General features: G+C 38.9%; 1 pseudogene; it reads left to right on the forward strand.

The window, feature by feature from the left end:
• Nucleotides 1-499: 499 nt before the first annotated feature.
• LOC123471381 lies at nucleotides 500-1,344 on the forward strand (annotated as a pseudogene).
• Nucleotides 1,345-12,492: the final 11,148 nt, after the last annotated feature.

Consider the following 12,492-nt stretch of genomic DNA (forward strand, 5'->3'; position numbering starts at 1 on the left):
TCGGTATTGGGAACCCGATTTTTTCGTCTGGTCTGAGCGGTTTTGGGTATAACTTTTCACGCTCTTTTTTTTAGTGAAAATCTTATCCCTCTTGAAATTTTGCCCAACTTGGGCATTTCCCGCCGACTTCGGGAGTCGGTACCGCCCAGGGGAACCCTCTGCGGCACGGCAGACTTGCATTTCTGCCGATAAAATACCTTAACTTAAATATTTTTGGTGGTCTGCCTTTTGTTAAAAAAATTACCCCTAACCGTCGCAGGCTCTCGGTCTATGAGCCACTGCAAAGGAAAAAGCCAGGAGATACGCATTTACTTACCTCAGCAATAATCAAATTCCGCGTCCTGCCAAAAAGTCTCTTGCAGCGGATCCCATTCGTATCACTTACGATAAAGCCTTCCAAGAAGCGTTCAGTGATGAATTTGAACGTTTATTTACTCAAATTGATAATTTTTTTACATCAGTTCAAAGATTTTTCATAACTGCAGTTTCTGAAATTTAAAAACGCTTTAGTTTTGCAGATGATGTGTTCAGAACTCTGCCATTAGTTAAACCAAAGAACGCTCGTAAACTGGGTCCGCCATCTCTGTCGTCACTTTTAAAAAAATTTCCTGTCCTTTATGACCATTGCAATGCTGACATGGCTGAGAAGGAATGGAGATCTCATGTTAACTTGCCAAATGATTACTTTTATGTTCTATCTAGTCATTCTAATTTTGAATTCTACAACACGGATGCAGAGTTTTATTGGAATCGAGTATTTTTTGTAAAACTTCCAAATGGGGAGCCACAATTTCCCAATCTAAAAATTTGCATTTGTCTTCTACTTTCATTCCCTTTAGCAATTCATCTGCAGAGAGTTTCTTCAGTACTATGAAATTGACAATAACTCAAATGCTCTACATGATAAGTCTGTAAGCGCATTGTTGAAGGCAAATAGTTGGTTAAAAAATCAGGGAGTAACTGCTGGGAATGTTAAAATTCCAGAAAATCTTTTAAAATTGGCCAAAGTGGTTAAAACCAATGCAGCCATTGAAAATTCCGAATCGGATTAAGCCATTTCTAATAATTTATAGTGCCTTTGCGTAACTCACATGTGTAAACCCAGAAAGAAGTCAGAAACATGAAAAAGAATTTTTTTTTTCAAAATTCAAAGAATAAATCTGTGATCAGTAAGTATTTTCGGGGTTTTTACTTAGGATTTCTACTTAGGCTATTATTTTCGCTATTTTGAATAGCAGATTTGGCTAAAATTGGCTATTTCTGGCAACGTCACAGGCTACAAGCCGATTTTCTCAGTGGAAGCACTGTACCCAAGGACGAGGCCTCATTCGACAACGCCCATAAAGAGTAATAACCAGAAGAAATTATTGGAAGACAAAGTGCAAGAAATGCTTTAAACAAATGTAATTCGATATTTGCAGTCCCTATGTGCTTCACCCGTGGAATTAGTAGAGAGAAAAAACGGAGAAGTAATATTTTGTATCGATTATAGGAAATTCAATAGTATTACAATGAAATATTCTTTTCTCATGCCAAGAATTGACGAAACTTTAGATAAATTATATGGAAAGAAATTCTTCACCACTCTTGATTTATTGGTATTACTCTATTATTATTGGTAAATTCAAGTTCATGATCCAGATATCGAAAAAACTGCTTTTGTTGTAGAAAATAACCTTTATGAATAAAAAAGAATGGCATTCAGTTTGTGTAACGCACCAGCCACTTTCCAACGACTAATCAATTGTGTACCAAGAGACTTCCTAGGAAGAAAGGCATTAGTTTATTTGGATGATGTCACCATTTTTCAGACACTTTTGAAAATCACTTGCGAGATATCAGAGAAATTAATCCTATTAAAAGAAGCAAATTTAAAATAAAAACTTTAATTTATAAAATATTTATTTATAAAACATTCCGTAAATTATTTAGGTCATGTCATTTCAACGGATGGTATTGAATCCGATCCTGATAAAATTGATAGGATAGTCAATTACAAATCGCCAACTTCTGTTGACGAAATGGTATCATTTCTTGGACTTGCCGGATATTATAGAAGGTTTATTAAAGATTTTGGCTCAATAACTAAGCCGTTAACTCGATTAAGGTATAAAGATTTAAGTAGAAAACCCTTTGCTTAGGGAACTGAGGAACAGGTTGCTTCTGAGAAATTGCGCACTTCTTTTGTAACTTCCCCAGTCCTCAATTATCAAAATTTTAACGAAAAGTTTTTGTTTTTTAACGACGCATGCGATTATTGAATAGGAACTGTACTGTCTCAAATTCAGGAGGACAAGAACATCCAATAGCCTATTTTAGTAGACAATTGACAAAAGCTGAAATGAAATACAGTACATCCGTAAAAGAAGCATTAGCCGTAATTGATGCAATTAAAGATTTCCGACATTATCTCTTGGATAAACCCTTTGAAACTATTAGCGACCATCGTCCTTTGCAATGGCAGATTAGGTAGATAGGCTATACTATTGGCTGCTACAAACAATAAACTTAAGTATAGGTCTGGACGTATTCAGCTAAATGCTGATTGCTTATTACGATTAAAAATTGCTAGTATACAACCTGTACCAAATAATATTAAGTTTATTTACGAAGAACAGTTAGAAGACGAACTTTGTGTAGCCATTAGAAATTATTTAAAGAAATTAGAACTCGATCAGGAAAATAGCCAATCTAAGCCTGAGTGGGCAAAACAAATTTAATATTTTGAAATTATAGAAGGCACACTTTATTGACACGAATTGCCTTCCAAAAATAGTAAGCGTAATGAAATTAACCGCCAAGTAGTTTTGCCTTTATCGCTTTGCCATCTGGTGTGGAAGGAATTTTACGACGCACCGATGGGAGGACATTTAGCTTTATATGAAATATATTTCAAAGTAAAAAAAAATTATTGGCCTACAATGAGGAGAGATATTTTAGAATATTGTCAAGCCTGTGAAATTTGTAAAGCTAACACTTCTTTCACATATAGAGCACTTTTACGCCACCATGAAATTGCTCCCTGCCAAGTAATTGTCTTAGAATTTTTAGGACCTATTACTGCAGTTTCTCCTAATGGAAATAGTTAGTATTCTAGTTATTACCGATTATTTTATTCGCTGGGTGGAAGAAGTTGCTCTAAAAGATCAAACTGCCCAAACTACGGCAGAATGTGTATATAAAACAATAGTTTAAAGACATGGTATGCCTAAAGACATTATTTACGATCGTGGAACAGATTTTGTTGGAAAGACAAACAATAATTGGTTTTCCGAAACTTATTAGGTTCCTGTTTAGTACCACCTTCACTGTACTTCCCTACCCCAGTTACAAGTCTTCCTGTTAGTGAGTTTCTATGGCGTCTGTCTCTCTCGGTGTCTGAATGTACAGCTGACAGGTTACTTGAATTAAAAGTAATAAAGATTACTGTTGAAAGCTAAAACACTTGTGCTTTATTCATTAGTGTAACAGTTTATGGGCCCAGAATACCGAAAAAAAAAATAATAATAATACTTTTTTTTGTATACGTATACCTATCAGATAAATTACCCTGTGTCTCATCAGAATGTCCAGTTCAACACTAAAAGACATTAGTCGCTTGGTGAAATTTGACGGAAATCATTTTCATGAGTGGAAATTTGCAGATGCAGACTACTTCTTGAGACACATGGATTACTTGATGTTATTGATGGTGTAGAAAAGATCCCTAGTGAAGTAAGTCACATATCTGGAAATTTTACGAGTAAAAGTTTTTCTTTACTCATGTCTCTTTGTTTTTTCTTTCCTTGACTATACAGGTTATAGTCGATAGAACTGTTACCCATCAGAAAGTGATTGATGAGTGGAAATTAAAAGATTTAAATGTCAGAAATTATTTATTTTCCGTCATTGAGAGGAAGCAACAGAGTACACTGTTTGGATGCAAAACTTCTCATAACATGTGGCAACGGTTGACAATTCAACATGCACAGAGTGCAGCAGAAAACAAGCATCTTTTGATGTGGAAGTTTTTCGAATATAAATACCAACCAGAACATGATGTTATGACACACATATCGATCATTGAACAACTGGCTTCACAACTCAATGATCTCAAAGAACCTATATCCGAATCCCAACTTATAACCAAAATCCTTATCACTCTTCCGTCTAGCTACAGATATTTTTTGTCAGTTTGGGACAATGTTCTGTCAGATTAAAAGACCATTCAACTATTGACTCAGCGTCTTTTGAAAGAAGAGAACTTTAGCAAGCTCTATCTAGACACTAAATCTAGTTCAACTGATGATCAAGCTTTCACTTGTCAACCTCAAAGGTTTTTCAGAGGACAACGTGAACGAAGCAGAGGAGGTTTTGGAGTTAGAAGAGGTAGACATCCGTACCAGACCAACAGAAAATGCCATTTTTTGTGGAGAGACAAGCCACTTCATCGCAACGTGTCGTGGGTGAATCAAAGCCGAAAAAGAAGCAGCCAAGAACAGAGAAGTCTCAAATATTGCTACCGACATACAACAACTCCGCCCAGGGACATACAACAACCAAGATCTTGCTGACTTCAGTTACCAATCTTTTTTCCCATCAACCGCAAAATTTCATGATGAAGACAAGTTATGGTTCGCAGACTCCGGAGCGACGCAACATATGACTCATCTGAAATCAGTACTCAAGAATTTCGTTCCCATTGAACCTGAGTCTTGGTTTGTCACTAGAATCCGCAACACACGTTTACCTGTGAGAGGAAAAGGAGACATAGAAGCAAAGTCAACCATCAATGGTATTACAACCGTGATATCCATTCCAAATGTACTCTATATCCCCAAACTAGGAACCAATCTATTTTCAATTGGCGCTGCAACATCACAAGGCGTAAAGGCTACTTTCACGAACGATGAAGTACACTTCTACAAGGATGGAAAACTTCAGCTGTTTGGAAAACGGACAAGAAACACCCTATACTGCCTCAACATCTCAATAGATTTGGAGGAGACCGAGGAAGCTATGGCTGCAAAACAAACCTGTCCATTATCAACCTGGGACGAGAGGTTCGCTCATACATCCAAGAACACCATCTTAAGAATGTCCACTCTAGGTCTTACAGACGGCCTGAATCTCAAGAACACTTCCCCGTCTCACAGTCTTTGTGTGGGTTGTAAGCTTGGAAAAATGACTCGCCTACCTTTCCCCATTGGTAGATCAAGAGCAACCACGATAGGCAACTTAGTCCATTCCGACGTCTATGGACCCATGGAACACCTATCACCATCTGGAGCAAGGTATTTTGTTACATTTAAGGACGACCACAGCGGATGGTGCTCAGTGCACTTCATGAAAAACAAAGACAAAGTCCCAGTGTTGTTTCTCAATTTTGCTGCCTCTGTCAAAACTCAAACTGGAAACAACGTTGTCGTTCTACGCTCCGACAATGGAGTCGAGTATACTGGAAAAGAATTCCGAAACAAACTGTTGCAGCTTGGAATAAGACACGAAACGTCAGCTCCATACACTCCAGCCCAAAATGGCGTAGCCGAAAGGTCAAATCCGACCATCCTGAATGCAGCTCGCAGCATAATCTATTCAAGTCGGGTTCCTATTCGACTCTGTGCTGAAGCAATAGCCTACTCAGTTTATACACTCAACAGAGTCCTCTCTGGCATAGCCGAAGTAACTCCATACGAATCATGGTACAAGAAAAGGCCAGATGTATCTCATCTGCGCATATTTGGTTCACAGACCTTTGTACATATTCCAGAATCACTTCGCAAGAAGTTAGACCCAAAAAGTCGTGAAGGTATATTTGTAGGCTATTGCGAAAATTCAAAAGCATTTAGAGTCTGGATTCCAAGTATACAGAAAGTTGTTATCAGTCGCGATGTGTTTATTGATGAAACTAACACAGTTTTTCATGGCACAAAAAATTCAGGTTCTGGAACATTTTGGTTTCCCCCGTATGAAACACAACCTGAATCAACACTTCCTGAACCGGCAAACACCAATGACGAATACTTATCTTTAATGACAAACGAAACCTGGACTCTTCAACCACTTCCTCCGGGTAGGGTTCCGATACGAGCTAAGTGGATTTTCAAGTCAAAACCTGGCTCCAAGGATACTCCAACCCGCTACAAAGCCAAACTTGTAGCCAAGGGCTACACCCAAAAATACGGATTGGATTACAATGACACCTACTCTCCTGTGGTGAAGCCGAACTCTCTCCGCACTGTCCTGGCTCTTGTTGCAGCAAGAAACCTCGAACTAATTCAACTTTATATAAAGACTGCATTTTTGTATGGTGAACTGAAAGAAGAACTATACCTTGAACAACCGGAAGGTTGTGTGGTTCCAGGTCGTGAGAGTGAGGTCTGCCGGTTGCGAAAATCCCTCTACGGTCTTAAAAGGCCCCCCGTGCATGGAATAACAAATTCAATGAGTTTTTAGTCAAGTTTGGCCTGTCTCGCTGCTCGTCCGACCACTGTGTCTATTATCGCCGCCAAGAAGAGGAGATCACCTTTGTTCTCATTTTTGTTGACGACGGTTTAGTTTGCAGCAATAGGGCAAACACACTAACTGACATACTTGAGCATCTAAAAATTTTTTTTTAAGTACGTTTTTTTTCAGCCAATCGTTTCCTAGGCCTGGATATCAACAGAGATCGTGAAAAACGCCAACTCCACCTCTCGCAGCCTGATTTCATCTCAAAAATCCTGGAAAGATTCAACATGCAATCCTGCCACCCAAAAAGTACACCAGCAGACTTAAACGCTCGACTAAGCAACATGATGCCTCCTGCAGATTCAGTCGCTGACCACCAAAATGCGCCTACAGTACCGTATCGCGAAGCCATCGGAAATCTCATATACGTGATGACAATGACTCGCCCAGATATCGCTTTCTCGGTAAGCCAAGCTTCTCAATTTTGCGAGAATCCCGGAAAAGGACACTAAAATGGAGTAAAAAGGATCCTGGCTTATCTCGCTGGAACGTCACATTTTGCTCTTCTCTTTGATGGCAACAAAGAAGAAAAACTGATCGGATATTCTGATTCAGATTATGCAGGGAATGTTGATAATCGTCGTTCAGTTTCAGGTCTACTCTTCACACTCTGTGGCTGCTCAATTTCCTGGGCAAGCAGGCTACAACGCTGTGTTTCCTTGTCCACCACGGAGGCTGAGTTTATTGCTGCCTGCGAGTCGACAAAAGAAGCAGTCTGGTTACGCTCACTGTTATCTGAAATTCTTGGCGTAAACAACGGTTCAACCCCACTCCTATGTGACAATGAAGGTGCAATTCGTCTGGTGAAAAACCCCGAGTTCCACCAATGAACTAAACATATCGACATAAAATATCACTTCATTCGCGAAAAACATCAGGATAAGGAAATCGAGATCACCTACACCCCAACAGAAAATCAACTGGCTGACCTGTTTACCAAACCTCTTCCGACTCCGCGATTCAGTCAGCTCCGGAAACAAATCGGTGCACACCCCTTTTAATTTTTTTTTTTGCGTTCATCTTCTTTCTATTTTAACCAATATGTTTGAGAGGAGGTGTTGGAAAGACAAACAATAATTGGTTTTCCGAAACTTATTAGGTTCCTGTTTAGTACCACCTTCACTGTACTTCCCTACCCCAGTTAAAGTCTTCCTGTTAGTGAGTTTCTATGGCGTCTGTCTCTCTCGGTGTCTGAATGTACAGCTGACAGGTTACTTGAAATGTAAGTAATAAAGATTACTGTTGAAAGCTAAAACACTTGTGCTTTATTCATTAGTGTAACAGATTTCACCTCTAAATTTTTCCATTATTTTTGTAAGAAATTGAAGATTGACCAAAGATTGACCACGGCCTACAATCTCGCTAGTAATGGCGAGACAGAAAGGTTTAATCAGACAGGTGTTTTAGTTCACTCTTCGACACTTGAAACCCGTTATTATTTAGTCTACGATAGAGACCCTAATATTCCATTTATGAATTTTTAGACGATTCCCGACCAACATTTAAATATGTATCTGATAATGTAGGAAACCTAGCTGATAGTTTACTCTATAGCTTTCAGCGAGTCCTTAAAGAAAAAGAAGAGAAAGCGTGGAACCTCCAGAGTGAAGAACGAAAAAATGAAAATATGTGGTAGGTGATAGAGTCTTATTAGATATTCGTGTAGTTAAAGAAGGCGATAGTAGAAAATTCACTTCGAAATATAAAGACCCTTATAGAGCAAGTGATTGACGCGTATCCACATTTTGTGTTTTAAGAGAGAAATTGCGGCCGGCGACCATGTTTATCTCGATACAAACATGGCTTCCAGCCGCAATTTCTCTCTTAAAATAGTAAGGTGCGTTCGTAAAACAGTAGGGGGTACGCGTTAAACACTTGCTCTATAGAGTTGTAAAAGTACATACCAATAATATAGTAGAAATTGCCGATTATTTCTGTGTATGCAAGCGTACTCATGTACAGTATCCTACACAAAAAAGGGGAACACCGACTTATTTTTAAAAAGCCATCTGTGGGTAGGAAATATTAATAGTTTACCTTTTTAAGGAGAGGTAGGGTGGTTTTGGCGCAAAATCATCATAAGGGGGGTTGGGTAATGTCAGTCCAGACACCTTTTTTTTGTTCTAGGCATGATCTATAAACTGGAGGTCAAAGAACTGTCATCTGCTTGCTTTGGCGTGTGCTAAAGCTCGAGAAAATTTTGAGGCATCCGCTAGGGGTGCCTCTCCCGCTTCGCCGATGGAAACGTATCCAATAAGCCAATAACAATTTCCTAACAAATAGCTAGCATACTGATTAAAATAATTTGGTGTTTCCATATGCTACCCGATTACCCGAGCCGATAATGACAATAACGACTAATGGAAAGATTCTATTTTGTATTGCAAAAATTGTTCTACTTAGCCGGGGGGAGGTAGGGGAGTCTATCGATAATACAGTCTACACTTTTTTCCAGACATTTAACACCTAGGGCAAAAAAAGTGTCTGGACTGACATAACCCAACCCCCCTTATGATGATTTTGCGCTAAAACCGCCCTACCTCTCCTTAAAAAGGTAAACTATTAATATTTTCTACCCCCAGATGGCTTTTTCCAAATAAATCGTTATTCACCTTTTTGTGCAGGATACTGTACATCGTTTAAAAACGTTGTGGAATACTGAACACTGACCACCACTTAAGAATTCATCTGATTTTGAGAATCGATTCCGCAAATCGATTGCAATTCAGACTACCGATATTTCCGAAAATGAAATCGGCTCCGACATTAAGAATTACGGTGACGCAGCATCAGCCGATAATACAGATACCAACGCTATTTTTTGCAACAACTCTCCGACCGAATAAATTGAGAATGTTACCAACTCAGCCTGACCTTCATTGGAAGATTATGTTCCCTCCACTGAAATGTGCGACGACACTACAGATCAGCACTACAGATCAGCGTCATCACTCTCCAATTACCGAGGACAACGCCTCACGCGGCACGAATGACTTGGGCGAAAGTCCATCAACAGAATCCACGTAAGATGTGTTTGCAGAGAAATCGGAACAACTTAATGTCACCGGACGCAAGCAACGTAATCAAAGAAAACCTTTTCTCTATAGGGAAGGGCTCTAATAGCTCGAGTTGCGAAAAAAGAATACTTAAATCGTGACGTCAATGTCATCAGAAGTCACTCGACTATATAAGATGAGAAAAAATCCCAATCGTCTCACAGATGCTCTCAGCACCGCTGAGATTTCAACTAAGACGTCTTTCAGCTTCCGTCATACCCTATCCATGGAGCACAACTATCAAAACGAACAAGAAGACGCCCAACAACAGCCTCCGACACAGACCTGGAAAACCACCACCTCTGACGACTGGAGCTTGAGTGCCGCTCAGCAATACAGCTTACAGACGCCTGCCAACACACCTGAGGCGCAACCAGTCGACCACTCCGCAACAATTAAGACATGAACCATCAAAGCAAACGCCAACCACCAATTCCTTTCGTCGTTCGGGATCACTTGAATGTCCCTGACACACCTGCTTCGACTTCGGCACCGCCACCTGAGGGCTCCCTCGCTAGCGCCGGATACGAGCCGCACCATCCGCCCCAAACCTACCTGGATTTTTTAAAAATGGAACGCAAGCAATTTCAGTGGTTGATCCTGAAACCACATATCCTAGGAGCGATCCGTGAAAAGGATTACAATCTCTTTTTCTCCCTTGTGATACAACTGGATAACCTGGAACAACCCGTTAACCGAGAATCGGGTTGACTAGGATCCTTGCCTCACATGCAAGCGTCCACGGCGTAAACACCTGGAGCAAGTGTAATTTTAATTTTTTATATTACTGGTTGTCTTTGAAGTACTCCCTATTCTTTTCCTTACCCTTGTAGTGACAATACATGATGTATACCTCCCAACTCTGTTAATAAGCGATAAAAAAAACACGCCGAATGAAAAATACATGAAATAAAACTAAAACACACTTGCAAGGAATATTTTGAACAAGAGAGAACTCATAAACGTTAGCTTAGTTCTTAGTACATGAGAGAGTAACACTCTCTAGAAAGAAGAATAAATATATAGTCATCAATCAATTTGTAAAAAAAAAATACACTTTCCTTAACTCTCTCTTAAAGAAATTTAAATATAATAATATGAAAAAAAAAACGATTTATTTGTTCCTGGTGTTCTTCATAATTCAAAGAAGAAAAAAAACTGCCTTTTTGCCCTAATAATAATGTTTGGTATTTTCTTGTTGGTTTTGTATTTCAAAAATTGTTTACCCTCCCTTCATTGTTTTTTGCCCAAATCGTAAGCGAACGAAACAGTTGTAATTTTTCTAAGTCCCACCATATAATCTTCTCTTGTATGATTTTACAAAGCCTTACTATCCCTGCAAAGTCTTTCCCCATTTACACTACACAAAATGCAACGCCACCGCTAGTGCATTTTATTCTCATGCACACAAACATACGCCAAGTTTTTCACTTTGCCTTTCGTTTTCCTTCTGTAGCTTCCACGTTATAGCAATATTGAGAATATTCCAAGTCCCCTTTTCGTTTTTCCTGCATTAAACGCATGACCTTCCGTGGCAGAATTATTTTCCGTCGCCAAATTTTGAAACGTTTCTTTCTCGTCAACATTTCCACATGAATGAATATTTTTAAATTCTTTCTTTCCGATAATTAAGCTTACTTCCCCTACTTTCCAACGATATCAATTTGTTCCAAAAATAATGTTTCCTTCTATTATAAAAAAACTGTTATTTTGCGACACCCTCTATTTTCCTATTCTTTTACCGTGGGGTTGCCGATGAAAAGCCGACGGGAAATGATTGACCTTTCAAAAGCCATCAGAAATTTTTTGGTTTTCTCTTTTACTTTTAGATTTCCACTCTTTCTTTTCATATTGGATTATCTTAGCTTACTAAACCCACATGACGACTTGGAATATTTGGCCAGTATACTGTTCGTTAATTTTTTGTTTGTGTCATATACCATATATTTTCGTATGTAGAAATGTCCCCCTTACCTCTCCTGCTGCTACTATGCCTTTACGGGTTACACCCGCAGGCATTTGAGACAAATGTGTGCGATTGTTCCGAAACGATGAATATGGGAATTATTCTCTTTTCCGATTCAAGCTGCTAACCTGAAACAAACAATACCGATACCGTGGAAGTGAAATATATCGTATACAGGGATGAACGAGCCACGGTAAAAATTTACGGGGTTTATTTGCGTGAAGTGGAAAAACAGAATTGCGGTGAAATAGGCCCGGACAAAATAGGACCCTACAATATAGGCCCGTCAAATAGGACCTACAAAATAGGACCCTACAAAATAGGCCCACTTTAAAAAATATTTTTAAATCGGTCCTATTTCTACAATAAAATGGGCCTATTTCTACCAAATAATTTCAAGTCTCATAAAAGCCTCGGAAAACATTTTCCAAAAATTGAGCAACCTAGTCTAAGCAAGAGATGGCGGCTTGATAGAAACAGGCAGTCTGTATATACTTTGCCTTTTTCAAACCGCTATGACATCTGATATCACTTTACCGTCTTGTAAATCACACGTAATTTAGCCGAATTCAAGTTTCAATTTTTTAAACATATTAACCGTAGCCATAACTTTTACGTTCATTTGTTAAAAATTTCAATTTCCTTTCAGAACTGATAAATTTTAAAGAATAAGTAATAAACGTGCTCGCGCTCTGCAGTTTTTTTCTCCCCTAGCCAGATCTCCCCTTCGGCCTTCAACGCGTCTTCCCTCTACCGATGCTAAGGCAATGTTTGCCCAGTGCATAGGTGAAGAATTCAATCAAACAATTTCGATGAAATAATTTGTACGCTTTTATTGAAAACGTTTTTATAAACTATAAAATATATTTTATAGCACGAAACGACTATTTTTATAACATTTTTTAAATACCAAAGCACCAAAGCCTGGTTTAAAAATTCTCCATCTATCGGTAAAAGTCGCGTGGTTCGATAGCGTTGATA

The sequence above is a fragment of the Daphnia magna genome, linkage group LG4 (genome assembly GCF_020631705.1).
Source record: "Daphnia magna isolate NIES linkage group LG4, ASM2063170v1.1, whole genome shotgun sequence".
NCBI lineage: Eukaryota > Metazoa > Arthropoda > Branchiopoda > Diplostraca > Daphniidae > Daphnia > Daphnia magna.